Here is a 22,089-nt window from a genome sequence, read left to right on the forward strand (position 1 = left end):
CAGTTATATCTTCCACTCGAACCTGGTCATAGCAACAACTCCACCTTGGAGTCCATTCTTGACTGCCTCCAAGACGTCAAACTATGGTTGGCAAATAACTATCTCCAACTAAATGATGGGAAGACAGAAGTGGTCTTTTTTGGCCCCCCAAACTCCTCCATTGGTATAATAAATCACTTAGGTCCCCTGGCGCCCAATCTTCATACCCATGCCAGAAATCTTGGGGTGATCTTCGATCAAGATTTAAAATTTGACAAACAAATAAACTCTGTGGTGAAAACTTGTTTTTTCCAACTACGAAACATTGCAAAACTTAAATCAATTCTCTCCCTCTCTGACCTTAATACAGTTACCAACGCCTTGATTACCTCTAGGCTGGACTATTGCAACTCACTTTATTTAGGTATTAGCCAGTCATCACTATCCCGCTTACAGTTGGTTCAGAATTCTGCTGCCAGATTGATAACAGGAACTAGGAGGCAAGAACACATAACACCCATACTAGCATCCCTTCATTGGCTCCCCATCAAGTACAGGACAGAGTTTAAAGTTCTTTTATTTGTTTTTCAAGCACTACATGGCCTGGCCCCCCAATAAATTTGTGACCTACTCTCCCCCCTTTCCAACCCAAGGATTCTTAGATCCTCGAATCAACAGCTCCTGACCGTTCCCCGGTCTAGGCTACGAGGAAAGGGCGATCGTGCCTTTGCCATTCCAGCCCCAAGACTATGGAACAGCCTACCCACTTCAATTAGGTGCTCCTCCTCTGCAGCTGCCTTTAAGGCAAATCTAAAAACCTTTTTGTTTGCCCAGGCCTTTAAATGTCCCTGATGGTCTCAAGTGTGGTCTCAATGTGTGTGTCATTTTTGTTTGTAATTTTGTGTTCACTGAACTGTACAGCACTTTGGTCAACTTTGGTTGTTTTTAAATGTGCTTTACAAATAAATTGATTTGATTTGATTTGATAAAAGTACCGGTCCGGTTCGTCTCCGGTACGACTCACATCACAAGTCTGAAGTCATCTTGGTTCTGGCTGAGACGGAGTTTGGGCTTTTAGGGAAGGGCGAAAGCGCAGCGTTGTAATGGAAAGGGGTGCACTGGATTTATAACAAATGACAAAACAAGAGCATCATTGCGAAAAGAAATGTGGCAAAATAATCTTTTTATTTTGATTATCTTGTTTTCTGGGCATTAATATAATGAGGTTTTCCTATTAAAAGGATACCGTCTGCCCAGCTGAGGGATCAAAATGTGTGTTCACACAATCCAAAATTCATTTTAAGAAGTTGTATGGAAACACATTTTAGGGGGCCGCGAGTTTGAGACCCCTGAGCTACCGTGTGGGGACATCAACTGTTTGTGGCAAAGTGACAGAGGTTTCCAGTGCCATCTGGACAGCTTTGGTGGAGGAGACCATGCCAGTTCCCACGATGGAGGACTGGAGGATCATGGCCGAGCAGTTCCAGTGGCGGTGTTATTTCCCCAACTGCATCGGTGCCATTGATGGGAAGCATGTGGTCATCAAGGCTCCATCAAATTCCAGCTTGCTGTTTTACAACTACAAGGGCACCTACTCCTTGGTCCTCCTCGCCTCCTATCTCTTCTGCACCATGGTTGTTGGGGGCTACGCCAGGACGAACGACAGTGGCAGCCTCCAAAACACCTCGTTTGGAGAAGGCCTCCGTGACGGCATCCTTCACATCCCTCTACATCCATCCAATTTTGCCATCTCAGGAGCAGAGCAGCGGGACCCACTTCTTTTTGTGAGGGAAGAGAGTTTCCCACTGATGACCAACCTGCTACTGCCTTTTCTTGGACGTCATCACCCACCAGAGAAGCGGGTATTAAACTATCACGTCAGATGGACACAGCTGGTAGTTGCGTGTTCCTTTGGCATCCTGTCTACTCGGTGGCACATGGACCGCTGTGTGATTGTCACCAGAGGTTACAGAGGTGTGTGTCAAGGCCACCTACATGCTGCACAACTTCCTCCAGGCGAAGAAGCAGCAGAGGTGGAGAAGACACCGAGCCGAACCAGACATTGAGCCATCAACTGCTCTGGAGGCCCTTCATGCTGCGCCAAGGATGGGCTCCAACAATGCCACCTGACAAGCCATCCAGATGAGGGAGGCCTACTGTCCCTATTTCAATGGAGAGGGTGCAGTGCCATGGCAGCCCAGAGCATAAATGATGTCGGCCTACACACCTCAAAAGCTCTTTAGAGAGCTACCCATTCCAAAATATATTTGCATACTAGGGGTGTAACAATACATGTATTCGTATTGAACCAAAATGGTACGGGGGTCACGGTTCGGTGCGTGGATTTACACGGTATAAAAATAAATAAAACTGGCGCGCAAATTAATTATGGAACTACTGTTAGAGGCCGTCCACACGGAAAAGTTTTCTGTGGGTAAACACACAAGTCTTGTGAGTTTCGGCCGGCTGTACATGTCACTGGAGGGTAAAAAAGGGAAAACTATGGGAATGGGAGGAGGACCCAAATGCAGTTAATCGGACATGGGGGCGAGGTAGGTATAAACAAAAAGTGAGCTTTATTTGAGCTGAATACCAAATGCAGGGAGTCAGGTACAAAAACAGTCAAAAGGGACAAAAAGCAAAGTAGCAAAAAAGCAAGGCAAAGTAGCAACAAAAGGCAGGACAAAGTGCAAAGAAAAAGGCAAAGTTCAAATCAAACAGAAAGGGACTTGAAACGGGCAGGAACATAAGCAGGAACATGAACATGAACTGACGTGGACAGAGGCAGACGGATACAATGACCGGACCAGGAGTGAAGGGAAGACACTGACTAAATACACAGGGAGGCAGGGAGCTGACGAGGGACAGGTGAAACACATTAGGGCAGGTAGGGTAATCAATACGAGAGGGTGGACAAGTCAAGATAGCAGAAACAACAAGGACCAGGAAGTACAAGACAAGAGGACTACAAAATAAAACAGGAAACCAACACTACAAAAACCCACAGTCATGACATGGACAAGACAAGAAAAACAAGTGACAAGACAAGACAGAATGACTACAAAAACCCCAGAAACCAAAACGACAAAACCCACAGTCATGACAGTCCATACAAATCCAGCATTTTCGAGGCCTGAAAACGCACTTTTTTGAAACCAGGTCCGTGGGTGAAAAAGAAAAAAATGGCACCCCTCCGTTTGGTGTTCATTTTCATGTAGATGGAAAAAATGTCATTGCCACGCTCCTCGGCCCTCGAGCCTGACTTCTTCCCTGCGATGTCTCATGACAACAACAACGACGGCCTACGTGCTCGTGAAAGTGCTGCAGCAGATATTCTGCTTGTCTGTACGATGGTGTATCAAGGCCACTGTATGAAAAAACTGGAGCCGAGAGAGGGGGGCAATATTCTGGGAAAAAAGTTGCAGAATTGATACTTTTTTACGATGCTAACAAACAACCAACGCATTTGTTTTTCTAATTAATCCATCGCGTGTGACAACGCCTCGTTAAGGTCCTTAGGGTGACGGCTGTTGATGATTATTGTTGGTTTTATTTATACGGGCCAAATTGTCATCGTATGGATATTTATTGATCGGGTGGCCGGGTTGATAGTAGCCATAGCTTTCACGTGTTGCCATTGCAACGGCAAACATCCGGTCAAGCTCCGTCTCTTCTTCTGCTTTTTTGGTGTTTTTTTGTAGCAGAAACAGCGCCACATAAGGGCCTGTACTACAGCACGCTGAGCCGTTCTCAATGGATTCAGAGCTCTGCCTCCTGGCTAATGTTTACATCTTAGATTACACAGTTCAGGCTGTTGCAACACACTCAGGAGAGAGACTGTATGACACTAGGTGGTACAACCTGAGACAAGCACAATAAAAAAGAATTGCCTTCTGCATTTGTGTTTTTTTTTCTGTCTCCTCCATTGCACTGAACTCGTACCGAACGTGATGTCTGAACCAAGGTATGTACCGAACCGTGACTTCAGTGTACCGTTACACCCCTATTGCATACACATACATATTTTAAATATGTGTTGTTTTAAAAGTAAATGTAATAATGATCATCTTTGTTTCTTCACAGTCACATGAACCCACATGTATACTGTTATGCTATTAGTAATATTATTATTTAAAAACTACTAATGAGTAGTAACCAAAGTTCCACAGTTATCACAGTTCCAGTACAAAGCGTCATGACGGACCTGTACAGTCTGAAAACAGCCTAACTCGGAATTCAGCGAGTCAGCACACTGAATCATGTTCCAAGACCTCGAGAAAATAACCCTTGACAGGCATAGCAACAGTGAGTATGGCTTGCTGAACAATCACATTTGCTAACAAATCAGGCCGGATGTCCTATCATTCAAGCATATTTTACTTGTGCTTTAATTTAAAATAATTGCAATGAAAAGAGGGTTATAGCAACCGAAAAGAAACCTGGTGATGCCGCAGAATTGGTTTGTGAAGGACGGCATTTTTGCAACCAGTGAGTGAAAGTGACCATATTTGGACTGCGGCAGCAGAACGTCACCCTGGACACAACCTTACTGGATCTGGATCCATCTGGATTCTGATGAGAAGCTGTTAAACTTAACAGCTAAGTGTTAAAGTAATCTTAGTAGCTAATTGCATGGATACTGTTGTAGCGAGGTTGTGGTGACGACCTGTCAAAAGGTAGCCACGCCCTAAAGCATCCCCTGCTTTATGGTCTTTTTGACTCTCAATGGACCATCATTTACTAAATGAACATCATGCTGGATAGAAGAAGACTCGAAACTAGAGATTGAGACCATAAACTCATGTTTACAATGTTTACTGAGATAATAAATCAAGAGAGAAGTAGGGACATTTTGTAATAGACTTGCATTCAATCTGACTTCTATTTGCAACCAGAAGAGTCGCTCACTGATAGAGGGAATGCAGGTTTAAGACGCTCCAGAATTGGCTTCAATTTTCAGAACCGGAGGAGTTATTTATTATTGTTATTAACACAATACACTGGTGATGTATAAGATTTCCCTCTGGACCTTTTGTAGATATTAGACAGCATTCAGATACACCTGTGAATGAATGCATAGAGGTATGTCTGCTGCATGTCATATGGTCCCTTCTTTGCTGACATCTCGTAAATTGAGGTGGCATTTGTCCTTGAATACAAGGTTGCCTGAGAATGCCACCTACAACAATACTGGCCTCCCATGGTGCACTGCTAAGCCATGCATGAGCTCATGAAAGGCACAGGGTGGGGTAGAGGCTGGGAAGGTTGTAGTCAGGTGGAACAGGATTTCTTTAAAACCCAACTGACCTTTACTCAACCTTTGCCTTCACATCTGCCTTGGGTCACCCACCCCACCAGCAACATGCCTCCCACCCATCTCCCTCACTCGCCCCATCCTGTCACTCGGTCTGATATCTGGTCTCAAGAAGAAAACCAGTCGCTTTCTTTTAATGGTCCAGTGATACGAGATGGAAAACAATTTTCTCTCTCCTTTCTATCCTCCTCTATGAAGTTTTGTGGTGATTGAATTCCAATGTTAATGGATACACAATAGCAAGCCCGGCAACATTACTGAAGCCTATTGTATATCCTGCAATCCCTCTGCCATCACAGTTCCCCCCTCTGTCCCCCTCCCTTTTCTATCCTAGTGAGGGGTAATGACACACTGATGCACACTGGGTATTGTGCAGAGGAGATGAAACAAGCTCTGTAGCATGCCCTTGAGATTCCAAATCAACTACCAACTTAACCCTTACACAAATTGATTCTTAAGCCAGCACTGCTCGAGCCTGGAATTAGATCACTGGTAGGCAGAAAAACATGAGCCTTCTCTCGACACACTGAGTTGTCATATTGTTTCTCTTAGCTTGAAATATTAAAGATAGTCAGCCGTCTAGTACTTCCTGGTCCTTGTTGTTTCTCTGGGTGCAGTTGAATAGTCAAGAAATAAGGTCCTAACTCCTATTCCTAACTCCTATTCCTTGACCTCTGGGGAAAACGTCACAGGGTTAAGGAAAGGCGATAGGAGAACTCAAAAGGACTTAGGAAAAGTCGACCGCGGTGCTCAGAGAATCCGACCGGACTTTCACTAAGCTACGTCATTAAAACGCGCCCGCTGATGATTGACAGCTGATGATCGGCACCAGCGATTGACGTGCGTCTGTGCTGGAGAAACTACAATAATGGACTACAAAAAGCGCATCGTCCACTTCTCCACATGTTGGTTTTATCAACAGCTGGTTCACTGACTGGCTTCAGGTCCAGCAGCTCCTCCTTCCTGTTTGACTGGTTGCTTTATTTACGTTTCATTTGTGGTTTTAGTTTCGTTTTTGTCAAACATTTGTAACATGATTGAAATAATAATAAAACAAATACCATTCAATTATCACTGTCCACAAACATTTATCATCACTATTCCAATTACTATGTCTGCTTGAAAGTAATTGTTAAATATGCAAATAGGCATATTGTTTGTTTTCATGAATGGCCGAGGTGTGCGGCACTTTAAATGTTGCTCTCGCTAAGAATTGTGGGTCGGCGTGATCTCCTTTCCTTTTGCATAGGAAGGTCCGTTGCATCCTATGCTAAAGGAGCTCTGAAAGGAAGCATTGGAGCTCCTTTCCTTTGCATTTAGAGAATTCGAACGGCTCTTATCATGGCGGCCACTTGTTTACTTCCGGGTCACTTCTTCAGTTAGGAACCTTCCTAAGCAAAAAAGACTATTCGACTGCACCCTCTGTCTTGCCTCCACCCTCTTGTGTTAAATACCTACCTGCCCTAATGTGTTTCACCTGTTCCTCATCAGCTCCCTGCCTCCCTGTCTATATAGGCCATGTCCACACGTACTAAAACAAACTTTATTTTCCCGGTTTTCCTTGGCTTTGTGTCAAGAAAATCTGTGTCCTAATGAATCCATTGTAAATGAGTAACGCTGTAGTACATATTCCAGGCCCATATGTGGCGCTGTTTCTGCTACAAAAATAAACCAAAAATGGAGAAGAAGAGACAGAGCATGTTTTGTCCATCCATCCATCGTCTACCGCTTATCCTGTATTCAGGGTCGCGGGGGGGCTGAAGCTGATCCCAGCTGTCATTGGGCGAAGGCAGGGTACACCCTGGACAGGACGCCAGTCTATCACAGGGCCGACATGTAGAGACAGACAACCATTCACGCTCACATTCACACCTATGGGCAATTTAGAGTCATCAATGAACCTATCCCCATCCGGCATGTCTTTGGACTGTGGGAGGAAGCCGGAGAACCCAGAGAGAACCCACGCTTACACGGGGAGAACATGCAAACTCCACACAGAAGGAACCCGGGGCCGACCCGGGAATCGAACCCAGGATCCTCTCGCTGTGAGGCGACAGTGCTACCCACTACACCACCGTGCAGCTCAGCATATTTTGTATGTATTGTATATATGCACCATTCTGTATTATTTGTTACAGCAGTCACTGCATGTGTCCAAGACAAATTTCCCTATGGGACAATAAAGTCTGTCTGTCTGTCTAGCATGCATATAAAAGCTTGCGCGCTGTATACAGGCATGGACAGAAGAAGAAACCGAACAAGAACAAGATGAAGATGGTAAGGGAAACCTGAATCATTTGTGTTTGTTGTTATGAGACATTGCGGGGTTAAGGGTCAAAGGCTAGTGGCTCAAGGAGTGGGGCGATGCCATCATCATATGCTTATTTGCTGTGGACACGAACACGCAAGGACTCAACTCAACTCAGCTTTATTTATAAAGCACTTTAAAAACAACCAAAGTTGGCCAAAGTGCTGTACACACACATAATAACAGAAGACTATAAAACACAATAAATAAAATAAATTAAAAACAAAATAAAACAGCAAAAAACAGTTAAACAATAAAAGACAATAAAATAAAAGCCAACATCTCAAACTGTATTAAAAGCCAAAGAGAAAAAATGCGTTTTCAGAGAGGATTTAAAAACAGGAAGTGAGTCGGTCTGCCTGATGTGCAAAGGCAGCTCATTCCAAAGTTTTGGTGCAGCGACTGAAAACGTGCGGTCCCCTCTTGACTTCCCCTTCGTTTTAGGAACGACTAACAACGATTGATCTGCTGACCTGAGGGAGTGTGAGGGAGCGTATGGCTGGAGCAGGTCAGACAGATATTGGGGGGCGAGGCCATGACGACATTTAAAAACAAAGAGAAGAATTTTAAAATCAATCCTAAAACGAACAGGGAGCTAATGAATCAGTGCTAAAATCGGGGTGATGTGCTCTTGCTTTTTGGTGCTGGTTAAAAGTGGAGCAGCAGCATTCTGAACCACTTCCACAAGGAAGTGGCATGTCAAAAACAACAGGCATATGGTCTGAAAACACAGCGTCACCTACTTCTAGGTTACAAACAGTAAAACCATGTGTTAAAACCAGCTCAAGAGGTCGTTTTCCCTCGTCAGAGCCGATCACAGGTATCAGAGAAGGGCTGACAGGATCCAGGTAATGCAAAGGAATGAGGTGGCGATAAATCGACCGATTATCTCCAGAAAATGCAACAGGAGAGCACGCCAAACAGGCTTTCAGTTTGACCAGCCTACCACTGCTTGCGTCCTCTGCGTGCAGATGGAGCTGGAACACGCCAGAGGTAAGCCGGTACACCTGACAGAAGCGGTGTGCTGACAATTTTCCGTCTGTTTTGTTCATCAAGATTCACATTTCCAGTAAGGGTCGGAGATTAAGGAGTTTTTGGCGATCGTATATCAGCAGAGAGTTGGCATTAGATACAACAAGCGACAAAAACAACAGAAGCACAACCAAGGTTTGCAGAGACAGACAGCATGCCGAGTACACTGGTGCCATCTTGGATTCAACTCAGAAACTCCGATGGGATGGCGTTTTTTACTTTTTCACCCTGGGACCTGAGGCCTGTACTATGAAGTGATAATCTTACAGAAATACAAAGAAGTGAAGCAAATAATACAGGCAAAAAGCAACAGTTTCATCTGCCAAATGCAAGGACAGCTGGCAAAAACTCGCTGACTGTGTGTAAGTCATAATTTCCTGTTTCTTTTTCTATGCCGTTTTTGCCCTCGTGGGATCTTCAGTTTGGACTTGTTGTGTTTTCTCCATTACCTTTTTGTCTTGGCCTGCATTTTGTGTCCAACCATTCTCTTCCACGATACTGGTTGTGACAAAGCCTCTGTCATCTCTCGTCTAGAAGCAGCTTCCACAGTCGGCACATCCCAATAGGCCGGGAAAAACACCCACCACATCAATAAGCAGTGGTTTATTCAGCAGCATGGTGGTTCATGTGGACTGACTGCCTGCCTTGCCCATGACATAGTTCTATTAGTGGGAAGGGATAGTGGGGCTCACTGAGACAAGGAGATGGATACTGCCATGTGCATGAACAAATTATCGCTGTTGCCACAGAAAAGTCACAGCAGTTTTCTGTTATTTCTGCAATAACTTAAATTTATTGGTCGCATTTTAAAGGACCTTGGGTGTGGAAAACTAATTAAAAGCTATTGTAACCGGTTGGAAAAAGAAACCCAACTGTTACTATATATGATAAAAATATGGTTTTCACTGATAATTATTTTTATTTAATTCATACAATTATTATTTAATTCATAACGACATTCTTTATTTTATTCTTCATGTCATTTATCATTTCATTTCATCCCAGAGGTCTTTTTGATTCAGTTGGTGGTCCTGTGAAGCAAAAATTTAGCAAATGTGATTTCATTGTTCATTTCAGTTAGCTGAAGTGCTATTGGTTAAAACGGCGCATGTCCCGCCTCCTTCACGTAAAATACGCTACAGGAGTGTGTCGGAGAATACGCGGAGAGCAGCAGGATGATAGGAGAAACATGGATATTTATGAGTGATTAAACGAGTTAAAAACACTTGGTAGGAGGAACTGTGCAAGCAGATACAAGTCCGGTGAATCACTGAAGCGACCCTGGGAACATGTGTTGTTTTATTATTTTCTTTTTTCGGTAAGTACTGTGATGCATTAGCGAATATCTCCGTGAGCTAGCTTAGCCTTGTGGTGTTTCAGCTGCCGCGAAACGCACCTGTGGCATCTCTTATCCCTTATACGCTTTATTCTCTCTGACACCTATATTCTTATTTCATGTAAGATTGTCTTAAATCAAGTTTGGTTGTGCTGTACTCTGCAACATTGTTTCATGCCACTGTTTGTTTATTTACTGTTGTGTAAGTTGCATTGCCACTGCAAATCAAATTTCCCCTGGAGGGACAATAAAGCTCTGAACTGAACTGAACTGAACTGAACTGAAAGAGCGTAGGTCACGGTGTTGTGGTAATTTCCTAATGTTAGCAAAGTGAAAATGTGAATATGTGTGTGAAATTAGTATATGTGCATGTTGTTTACATTGTATAAAGAGAGAAAGACACCACTAAGCTGAGTTTCATGGGTCATGAAGCTACAAATTCTGTATGTTACTGCGCTGTGGCGCGTGGAGGTAAAAGGTATCAGTATTGTGAAAAGAAATTCATGTCACATTTATGTTACATTATCTTACTCGACTTAATCCAATCAGTGATTCAGTACTTTCATGATTTTTGTTTTCGCTATAAAACAGTGAAGTTGACATTTCATGTTTATTATTGCAACACAGCAGTTATCTTTTAATAAATTAACAGTGAAAAGTTGCTTTATACGTTGATATTGATAAAATTAAACTGTACAGTTAAGAAAAGGTTGAACAGATTTATATCAGCCCTGTTGTGTTATACAGGCTGGGTTTTTTGGATACCCTGAGATTCTGGGCCCTTCATCTTCCGCCCTGTCAGCGTGGTAGGGTTGTGGGGAAGGAATTTCCAGGACGATTCACATGAACTTGTTTTTCACGTGAACTATTGCAGGTCACTAGTCAGCTCCTTCAGTGATACTGATACACCCCAAGTGTGTGAAAGAGAGGTATCGCAGGTCCTTCCTTCCTGCTGCTGTCAGACTCTACAATAAGCACTGCTCCCCATAGACCTCATTCTGCACTCTATACTTTATTGTGAATTGTATATAAAAACAAAATTTACTGCTGGTAATTTTTGTACAATATCATGTTTATGCTCCCAATAGACCTCATTCTGCACTCTATACTTTATTGTAAATTGTAAATAAAAACAAAATTCACTGATGGTAATTTTTGTACAATATCATGTTTATATGTATATAACAAGTCTACTCTATTTCTATTCTATTTTTTACATTTTTTAATTTATATTGTTAATTTTTGCTATTGTTATTATTACTATTGTGTTTCTTGTAACATACTGTCCTTTGGCTGCTGTGGCAAACAAATTTCCCCGTTGAGGGACAATAAAGGAATTCTGATTCTGATTCTGATTATTTTGAGAAAGACATTTTATTTTATTTTATTAAGGGTGCACCCAGTTAAAAGACATTTCAAAAGAGAGCAAAAACGAACTGCCGGCAGAGTATTTGTAAACTGTTTATTTTTCTATTTGTGCTTAATACAGTGTTTTGCTTAAACTTACTCGTGTGTTCCTTTTACTCATTGTGGTGTCTAATTCCTTCAAATTACTTTGCCTACGAACCTAGTGTGTTCATCGTAGAGATGAAAATAATTAGTAAACCCGCTGGCAGATGTTTAGCAACTATGTTGAAAAATGACTCGTTCCAGTCATATCCAAGACTTAAAACTAGAGATTGATACAAACTGTTCGCAGCCACCAGCCACACCAGAAGCCAGATAGATCAATATACAGTAAGGTTGCTGCTCAGGGTGCCATTCTGCCTCGTGTGTTCATCAGAACAGTAATTCCTCCACGGTCCAAATATGGTCACTTCTGCCAATGGTTGCAAAATTTTCAAGATGACGACGGAAAAGAAGCCAAACTCAAAACTGTAGTCCACAAACCAGTGGGTGACGTCAGGATGACTATGTCCACGTAGTGTATAGTGTGATTTCATGTCATTATAAACAGAATATGTTAAAGCAAGACATTTCAGAACATTATCTTCTATAACAATAATAATAAACTGAATTTATATAGCGCATTTCAGGAAACCCAAGGATGCTTTACACAAATAGAAAACAAAGAAGAATTTAAACAGACAACAAACTGGCAATCAAAACCAACTGAGAGGTGACAGGGTTCGGGTAGGTTGAAGGCTATGGTGAATAGATGGTGTTTGAGGAGTTTTTTAAATGTGAGTAGGGAGGTTATGATGTATGATACATATTTCACTCCTTTCAGGAAATAAGTAGATTTCAGAAAAAATATATATAAATTGCTAATGAAAATAATTGATCGTTGCAACCTTTAAAGGAAAACACCACCGCATTTCCATACTGAACTATGTTCTGCTCTGATCTTAGACGAGGTGATACATACCTCCCTCTCCTCTGTGCGTGCACTCAATGGCTCTTGCGTGCACTCCGCGCAGCGCTAATTTGCTAGCATGTAGCTTGTCCCAGTATATTCCTTAGGATCCAAAGGGGGGTGAAGTTAGAAGCGACCAAGCACTTCCACGTTGTCCCTATTTAAATACGGTTACGTGAGTAGTTACACGACCCAAGTTTGGTTACACAAAATGAAACATGCCAATTTTTCTAAGCGGATAACAAGGATAACTATATAGTATAGCGGAATAACAACTGGAAGCACTTCGACGTCGGCGCAGTAATATCATTGAGTGCACGCACAGAGGTGAGGGAGGTATGTATCACCTCGTCTAAGATCAGAGCAGAACATAGTTCAGTATGGAAATGTGGTGGTGTTTTCCTTTAAGCCTCTCTCTGCATCTCTCTATCGCTCCATTCCGGCTTTGCGGGCGCTCCGAACAAAAGCTTGCCACGCTCACATCGAAACTCCTATCGCCAAGATTTTCGCACCGTTAGCGCCACGAGACTCTGATGAAGACACTGATGACATTTTTTTTTTTTCCTAGTCTAAGAAATGTGGACGCTAGGGCGAGTTAGAAATGGAGCTGCTTTCAGGTTTCTTTGAAAATCTGCTTCTCGATTTGCATTGGAGCGGATGAGGAGAAAAACAGACTTGGCCGCGCTTAGAGGTTGCTAGTTCAAATTCTGTAAATCTCACAGAGTTTTTGAGCACATTGTGAGAGACAGGACAAGTTTGTCTACAAAATTGGAAAATATCACGTCTGTAGAGTGAAGATTGTGGCCAGGAGGAGTTTGGAAAGGAAAAGAATCTGAGAAGCCCTCACACTCTAAGCAATGATGTCATCCACTCTAGCCCAGAAGGTTCCGCGCAATACACACCCATTATAAACTCATGATTTCTCCCAAAACGATCATGGTCGTTGAACAGTGATTGGTCAAAAACTATATGACCTATTGAAATGTGGATTGACACACCAGGACACAAGACTTGTGTCTACGTTTTAAAGTTTAAATGGAGTTTCTAGGTGAAAGTATACCTGAGTAGCAGGCGTTTGAAAAGCTACAATTTCTGCTTTTTTTTTTTCGCTCGTCCCATTCAAGTCAATGGGAAAATTTCGTTGGTTACGTCGCAAAAAATTCGTGTTCGGCTAAGAAAAGCAATAGCACGCCGATCCCGATCGAACCGCACGTTTTGATATATAATTTGTCCTACAACTCTTATAGCTGTAGAAGTTTTAGGCACTCGAAATTCCGTAGGAAAGAAAATAATAACTAGGAAAAAATCCACTGAATAACAATAGTGCTCGGTGCGATTGCCCCGTGGCCCTAATTACTGTTAACCAATAAATAACTGGAACAGGCTAAAGCTAGTGCTACCACACCACCTGGTGATCAGCCAGGCTTGCGGCCTGTGTGTGTCTTAGCTGCTCATTCGTCTTCACTCTTCTGGGTAGCTCGCCATCCGTGTTGTCTTCGTCTTTATCCTCCTCTTCATCATCATCATCATCATCATCATCATCATCATCATCAGGATTAAAAAGCCTGACCAGTGTTAAGTCCAAATCCAGCACACATCCTCTTCAGCAGCAGCAGCAGCAGCAGCACAGCATCACATCATCCGAACAGGCAGGTAACAGCTTCTTCTTCAGTTAAAATGGAACATTCCAACTTCATAATTGCATTAAGAAAGTAACAATTAGTGAGAAACATGTTTCAACCTTTTATTCAACAACTGAATTACTGAAATATTTTACAGTAAAAAATGATATAAAAATAAGAGCAGAATCTAGTAGAAAAGAAGTAAACATGATTTCAACAAAACTATATAAAAATATTAGCATATTGCCAGCTGCCTTAGTGATTTACAAATGTTTTCTGTTTTGGACGGCATTCAGATCTGGCTTTGCGTTCGTAATTACTGAACTGTGTGGTGCCGCCATAAATGGTCAAACAAGTGTGTTGTGTTACCGCTCGTTGTAACGGATGGAAGGCACTGCCGACACAGAACACGTGTTTGGTCAACATCATCCTTCTTGTAACTGAAATAAGTCCAAATAACTGACGTTGCTTTTCTTTTTGGCAACAAGTCTTCATTTTCGGTTTTCTCTTGTTCGTTGCTCATTTTGCAAACAGTGTTTTTACCAGCAGCGCCAGCGACTCACTCCATGTGCAGGGGCGTGGTTTCCTACTCTCTAATTTTGATTGGCGGCTGGCAGGGTAGTCTGCTTGGCAACTGAGTAAAGAACAAATGTGATTGGTGGATCGCTGCACAGCACACGCAGAGTCTACATGCAGTGTATGTCAGTCAGCTACCATTGAAATTAGATGAGTTCATCCGCCTCCTGCATCGCAGGCTCTGTGATGTGACTATCGCTCACACGTACATTGCAATGACGATGCTCAAACGATATATCGTACAGCCCTAACGTCTGCCTCACAAAATGGAAGAAGAATGGCACTACATACTAGCTATACTTCAACTACACAATATCAATTGGATCACAGCCAAGTGATTTTGTTTGGATGTATTTTATTCTACAAAATAAAAAGCCAATTCAAAGGATCAAAAATGTTATGATACCTCTAGCTACGACTGTAATCTGTTGCACGTTGCACTTGCATGTTCAGGTTGACCCACAAATGGCCAATATAAGCAAGCGCAAGTGAGGAAATATATATATTTAATTATATTGGGATTTTTGGAGGTGTGGCTGGTTGATTTGCGTGTGTCTCTGTCACTATCAAAGCGAGCAAAATAGACAAAGTAATAAATAGTCAATTAACCACACAAACTGAATTGGCATCAGTGCTCTGCTCTTGTACAACAAGAGTGTAAACCAAGGCTTAAAAAGCCATCAGTGCAAATATTGTAAACTGTATAAAAAAAGCAAAACACACAGAAAACCTGAGTAGAAAATAAATAGTCAATTAACCACACACAAACTGAATTGGCATCAGTGCTCTGCTCAAGAGTGTAAAGCAAGGCTTAAAAAAGCCATCACTGTAAAATAATCCAACACAGCTGACATTTTTATCGATAACTTTAAATTCTTAGTGGGACATGCACAGAGAAGTCCGTCTTGTTGTTATTTAGGGGATGCTGGACAGGTCGCGAGGTGTGCTGGAAAACGCGGACCGGATTTTGGGGAAAAACTGAAAAAAACTGGAATGGATCGGTGCGCTGGAAAACACAGATTTTTTGCTAACATCGGTGGCCGATCCAAATATTGGATCGGGACATCCCTATTTGAAGGCCAACATGCTGTCCTTCATCAGTTAAAGGGCCAGTGCTGCTCCTAAGTGATAAAGGACAGTGGTTGTCTTTTACACGGCAGCCAGGTTTTCTCCCTGCTTACCTCTTATTTTTCTTTGTTTTCTAGCCCACTGTAGAAGAAAAGCTCTCCAGGTCCAATTCTGTGGCTGGTTCAAATGAGATTTAATCACTGACAGTGGAGAAAGGGCAATGTCGCGTTGCCACACAGTCCATTCTAAATAATGTGAGGTGAGGGATAGCTTTATACACAGAACCAAAGGGGCAGGTCTAAACAGTGGATTTACATAGATTCAATACGCGTCTCTCCCAAGAGGAAGAGACGTCCTGAGACAACAGAAAGGTGTGACTTCCCTCAGAACAGCTGGGTTTTTTCTACATAGTGTCACAACAGGGGTCATTCATGAAGGCCTTGATCAAGTATGTGAGATGAAGGTGTTTCGGAGACGGTCCAGGAAGGGGGACAGATCAAAGGGTCTTTTCATCAAGATGGCAAGGGACAATGAATACAGCTCAGCAGGACATTTGATGTTCAGAGAAAAAGGAATATTAGTAGTTATTACTAGTATGAGATACAAATAAGAATTGTAAGGTAACACATTTTATTCTACACCACACACACAACACCTATACATAACCCCTTCATTCTTTTGTTCAACCTCCAAAGGCTCGTCTGCCATTCAGTAGGAATGACTTATGACCATGTATGCCATTTTCCCCTCTTGCTCCTCCACCTTCCTCCCTTCTCATCTGTATGCACGCTCACACACACACACACACACACACACACACACACACACACTTGGTTGATATTGTGAACGTTAAATAAACTATTATTTCCTTTAAAAGGCTGCTGTCCGGGGTTATTGCTGAGTGAACATTGTGATGGGAGGGTCAGAGCTCAGACTCTATCCTTCACTGTCCATCCCATGAGTGTAAAGTAGTTCATAAATACTGGCATTGTGAGTGAAGAGCCTTCCCTTGAGACTGAATTAATGGTTCAGTTATTGGTCCCTGATCCCAGGGTGGTGCCCCGTTATTATCACTGGATTATTAATTATTCTATGAATATTTATAATCACAGTGATACTCGTTAAAATTACCAATAGGACAATCTTCTCCCTTCTGAATCCCAACAGTAATGTCAATCAATAATTCACAGAAGTCTGTGAAAAACAAAACATGTCTTACTCAAAGACATAGTTTCTCATTTGAAATAAATCAGACAGTATTAACACCTTCTTCATTCTATCCCAGAACTACTGCTGTTCCCTGGCTACCTGTCCTAGTTCCTCCCTGTTACTAGGAGAATTAAGAAACATGACGATGTTCCCTGCCACATAAACCATGGTAACGAAAATACTCCTGATCTATATTTAAAGATGTTATGACCTTCTAAGGAAGCAGATGAAGTTCTCAGTGTGTAGGAATGTAAGGATGATATTAAAATATGAATATCAATGTATATTAATATACTTATTTAATACCTGCTCTCGTAAAAAGGGGCACCATCTGTTGGTCGGTGTAAGGATGATATTAAAATATGAATATCAATGTGTATTAATATACTAATTTAATACCTGCTCTCGTAAAAAGGGGCACCATCTGTTGGTCGGACAGAACTTTATAGAGTTAACTTTTTATGACTAATGTCCACTTATTAATTAACAATCAATCAATATAATTTCAATAAATCAACCTCATTTCCTCAGATCATAAGCCCTTGAAATAGGGATCTTTGCATTCTGCACATGAGAAATATCAACGGACAACAGTGGTTAAAAGGGTATTTATTGACTAACTAAAGATTAAACAAAGTGAATAAAATCAAAACAGATGTAACAGAAGCACCAATACAACACATGAAATATAACTGGGAAAGTGGTTACCAACACATCTAGAACGTTTGGCAATACAGACGAGTTTGTTTCTCCTAAGAATTTGGACTTTTTTAGTAAAATAGAATAATGAAATAATGAAATGGCCTTATGGATATTAATATTTAGTTTCACCCTGCAACTCGGTCATTACTGTTGAATACTGATTCGGTCTTACTTTATGACGATTTTTCTCAGCTTAATCGAAACTCCAAGCGGTTGCTCTTCCGTCGGTAACATAGACACCGTTCTACTATCATCGGGGGGAGGCGGAGGAAAGTAGCAATAGTCCCAATTCCTCGGTTAAAAAACGAAACGAGGAGGTCCAAAACAACCAAGGAAAAGAAAACACCATTGCATGGGTGTAGCAACTAAAATTGTAATAACGGCTCATAATGTAATAACGACTCATAATGTTAAAATTTCAATGTAATAAAAGTTCATGAAGTAATAATCGGCTCATAATGTAATAAAATCACGGACGCATAACGTAATAAGGGCTTTGCGCATAATGTAATAATGTAATAACTTATTACATTAAGAGCCTTATTGATACAGTTCATAATGTAATAACAGCTCATAATGTAATAATAGCTCATATAGCAAGAAAATTGTTGCATTATCATCATTTTACCTCTCAAATAAAGCTGCAAGCAAATGGGCTTCAGTGCATTAGTAAACTAAAGTAGAGAAACCAAGTGTTATTTAATAGTAATTCAATTGTCACATTTTATTGATGTGTAAAGTTGAGCCACCAGGTGGCACCCATGAGAGTTGTTTTGGGTCTCTGAGAATGCGTGTTCTACTGTGATTATTGCAGGTAAGCAGCACTATTTGTGACCTTTAAATATCTTTGTTAAACCAAGCCATCCACCTTATCTGTTTAAATATTATGTGTATTAAAGGGATAGTTCAGAATTTTGGACATAAGACCTATTTTCCAAGTGAGCCGGTGTGTTCGAGATGTCTGGAGACGTTTTCAAGGAATTTCATTCAGTTCTGCTAGTTGCCGAGTTCGCTTATGCTATAGCTAGCGCGAGTCAATGGTTCTTAGCTAGACAAGCATTAAAAACAGTCTTGCCCACTCCACAGTGCACCCGAGGCAAATCCATTAAAACACTAGACTGTCGATGTACATATGTGTGTTGATAGAATAATATTTGAAACAAAACTTACCTCGCATGCATGAATCATCCATTTTTTGAGGAACTAGTTTCTCAGCAGCAGCGGAACTTTACTCCGTCGGACTCAAAACTCAAAACGTGCAGCCCAAAATACTGCCCGTGAATAGGCAATCAAACCGGGCCAAACTGTCGGCACTTATACCCCCAAGGCTGTCTGAAAAGCCCTTGGAGCTCACTCAAACACCGGGCAGCCCACAGCCACGCAAAGCCACAATTACGCACCGCGAACCTGGTCCGTCCGGAGAACCGTAAACCCTCGGACGCGTTGCGGGGATTCCCTCCGGTAAATAGACACATGAACACCGCCGAATATTCGGGCCTCGTGCCCTCAGAGCTGGGTGAAAAGCCTTTGGTCCTCACTCAAACACCAGGCAGCCCACGGCCACGCGAATCCACACATGCGGACTCTCCGTCGGACTTAAAACTCTAAGACGCGCCGCTCGCAATCCAGCCGGTAAACACGCGGCTCAACACCGCCGAACTCTCGGCACTTGTGCCCCAAGGCTGTCTGAAAAGCCCTTGGAGCTCGCAATTACTATTGCGGGGAATCCCTCCGGTAAATAGACACAAAAACAACTCCGAACTCTTGGCCCTTATGCCCCCAGACCTGGGTGAAAAGCGCTTGGACCTCACTCAAACACCGGGCAGCCCACGGCCACGCAAAGCCACAATTACGCACCGCGAACCCAGACCTCTGCTCCGTCCGTAGACCCGTAAACCCTTGGACTCGGGGGATTCCCTCCTGGCACACCAGTCTCCGTTTGTTCGGTCCCGGTTCTCAGCTCCAGCGGGGGCTATCTCGGTCTCCACAGACGCTCGTTCACGTTCTGCCCTTTGAGCATCCCTCTCGCGCAATTCTTACTCTGTATATTCAGGCTCGTACAGGTACGGTTGTGTTTGGGTGTAAAAAAAACTCCTCATCAGAGTCTTCAAAAGTTTCAGTATATTCTCTAAAAGTCGCCATTTCTGTGAGATTGAAGAAACTAGCACTGCAGGCTACTCTGCGTCTGTAGCAATGACAGCAGGTAAACAAGCTATTATAGAACCGGTAACTTATAAGTGCTAGGTGATATCACTCCGCCGCTGCCATAACCTACTAGGAAGTATGACACGCTGCTGCTGCTGCTGCTGCTGCTGCTGAGACATAAATCCTTAAAAATGCAAGGTTGGTTTTATTTCAAACATTCTCTCAACACATATGTACATCGATAGTCTGCCGTTACAATGGATTTGCCTCGGGTGCACTGTGGAGTGGGCAAGACTGTTTTTAATGCCATGCTAGCTAAGAACGATTGACTTGCGCTAGCCATAGAATAAGCGAACTCGGCAACTAGAAGAACTGAATGAAATTTCTTGAAAACGTTTCCTTACGTCTCGAACACACCGGCTCACTTGGAAAATAGGTCTTATGTCCAAAATTCTGAACTATCCCTTTAAGATGTTTGTTAGGATAATGGTGTATGTTTTAGCTAGCAGCTATTTTTTGTTTTAGCTAGCAGCTGTTTTTTGTGTTTTAGCTAGCAGCTATTTCTTGTGTATTAAGATGTTTGTTAGGATAATGGTGAATGTTTTAACTAGTGGCTATTTTGGTGTGTCTTCTGTTTGTTAGAATAATGTTGTATTTTTTAGCTGGGGCGGCAATAGCTCGGTCCATAGGGACTTGGCTTGGGGACTTAGAGGTTGCCGATTCAAGTCCCACTCGGACCAAAAAAATATGATGTGGACTGGCAGTTGAGAAAACTTTTTGTTATCAAATTATTTGTAGGAGTACTCAGCATCCTAAAATGTATGTACTTAAAATATTTGTTAAAAATAAATATTTACATTAATCTAGTGATGTCTGCATACCACGTCTTCTGGTTCAGTGAATTTTGTTTTATTCACAGAAAAGGAACAATGAGACTGGGCATGACAATCTTGGTCCTGTTCACACTGGCCCTTTTGGTTAGTGACATTCAAGGCCATGGAAGTCGAGAAATGGATGATGAGACATATGATGTCATTGTTAAAGCACTGAGAGGAGAATTTTGCATTCCTCTTAAAGAAAGAACAAGGGTCCAACGTGCTGCCCTTGTTCGTCTCTGGAGGAATAATAATAATAATAATAATAATACATTTTATTTGTGGCGCCTTTCATGGCACTCAAGGACACCTTACAACAACAACAAAAATACAATAACAAAACAAAAACAATAAAAGAATGCTAAATCACTAAAAACAAATCTGCAATAGACAATAATGAGAGATGCATGGGGGGGGGGGGGGGCATAGAGAGTTAGAGGGAGTAGGCCTGTTTAAAAAGGTGGGTTTTCAGATGGGATTTGAAGGTGGAGAGTGAGTCAATGTTCCTGATGCTGGGTGGGAGGGAATTCCAGAGACGGGGGGCAGAGCTGCTGAAGGCTCTGGCCCCCATGGTGGTCAGACGGGCAAGGGGCACAATAAGGCTGATAGATGAGGCAGATCTGAGTGACCGGGAGGGAGTGTTAATGTGGAGAAGGTCAGAGAGGTATGGGGGAGAGAGGTTATGAATGGCTTTGAAGGTGTGGAGCAGAATTTTGAAGTCAATACGGGATTTGACCGGAAGCCAGTGAAGCTGTTGCAGAACAGGTGTGATGTGATTGATGGATGGGATCCTGGTGATGATGCGGGCGGCAGAGTTCTGAACCAATTGGAGTTTATGGATGTACTTGTGGGGAAGACCAAAGAGAAGGGAGTTGCAGTAGTCCAGACGGGATGTGACCAGGGTATGGACCAGGATGGCAGTGGAGTTGGGAGTAAGGGATGGGCGGAGACGGTTGATGTTGCGTAGATGATAATAGGCAGACCGAGTGATGTTATTGATGTGGGTTTGGAATGAGAGAGTACTGTCAAGGATGACACCCAGACTCTTAACCTCTAGGGAGGGGCAGACAGGGGAATTATCGATGGGGATGGTGAAACTTGGAGTGTTAGTGAGAGTGGATTTGGAACCAATGAGGAGAACCTCTGTTTTATCACTGTTGAGTTTCAGGAAATTGGAAGAGAACCAGGTTTTGATTTCTTGTAAACAGTCACAGAGGGAGGAGGGCGGGAGGGAAGAAAAGTAGAGCAGGGTGTCGTCCGCATAACAGTGGAAATGGATGTTGTATCTACGGAAGATCTGACCAAGGGGGAGGAGATAGATGATGAACAGGATGGGGCCAAGTACAGAGCCTTGGGGAACACCAGAGGAGAGGGGAGATGGTTGGGATGTGAAGGTTTTCAACTGGATGAACTGAGTGCGGCCAGAGAGATACGATTTAAACTAGACTAGACCCGGGGTGTGTCGGAGATGCCAATAGATGCTAATCTGTCAATGAGGTTGGTGTGGGAGATGGTGTCGAAGGCCGCATTCAGATCGAGGAGGATGAGGATGGATAATAGTCCGGGG

Source organism: Eutrigla gurnardus, assembly GCF_963514095.1.
Source record: "Eutrigla gurnardus genome assembly, chromosome: 13".
Lineage (NCBI taxonomy): Eukaryota > Metazoa > Chordata > Actinopteri > Perciformes > Triglidae > Eutrigla > Eutrigla gurnardus.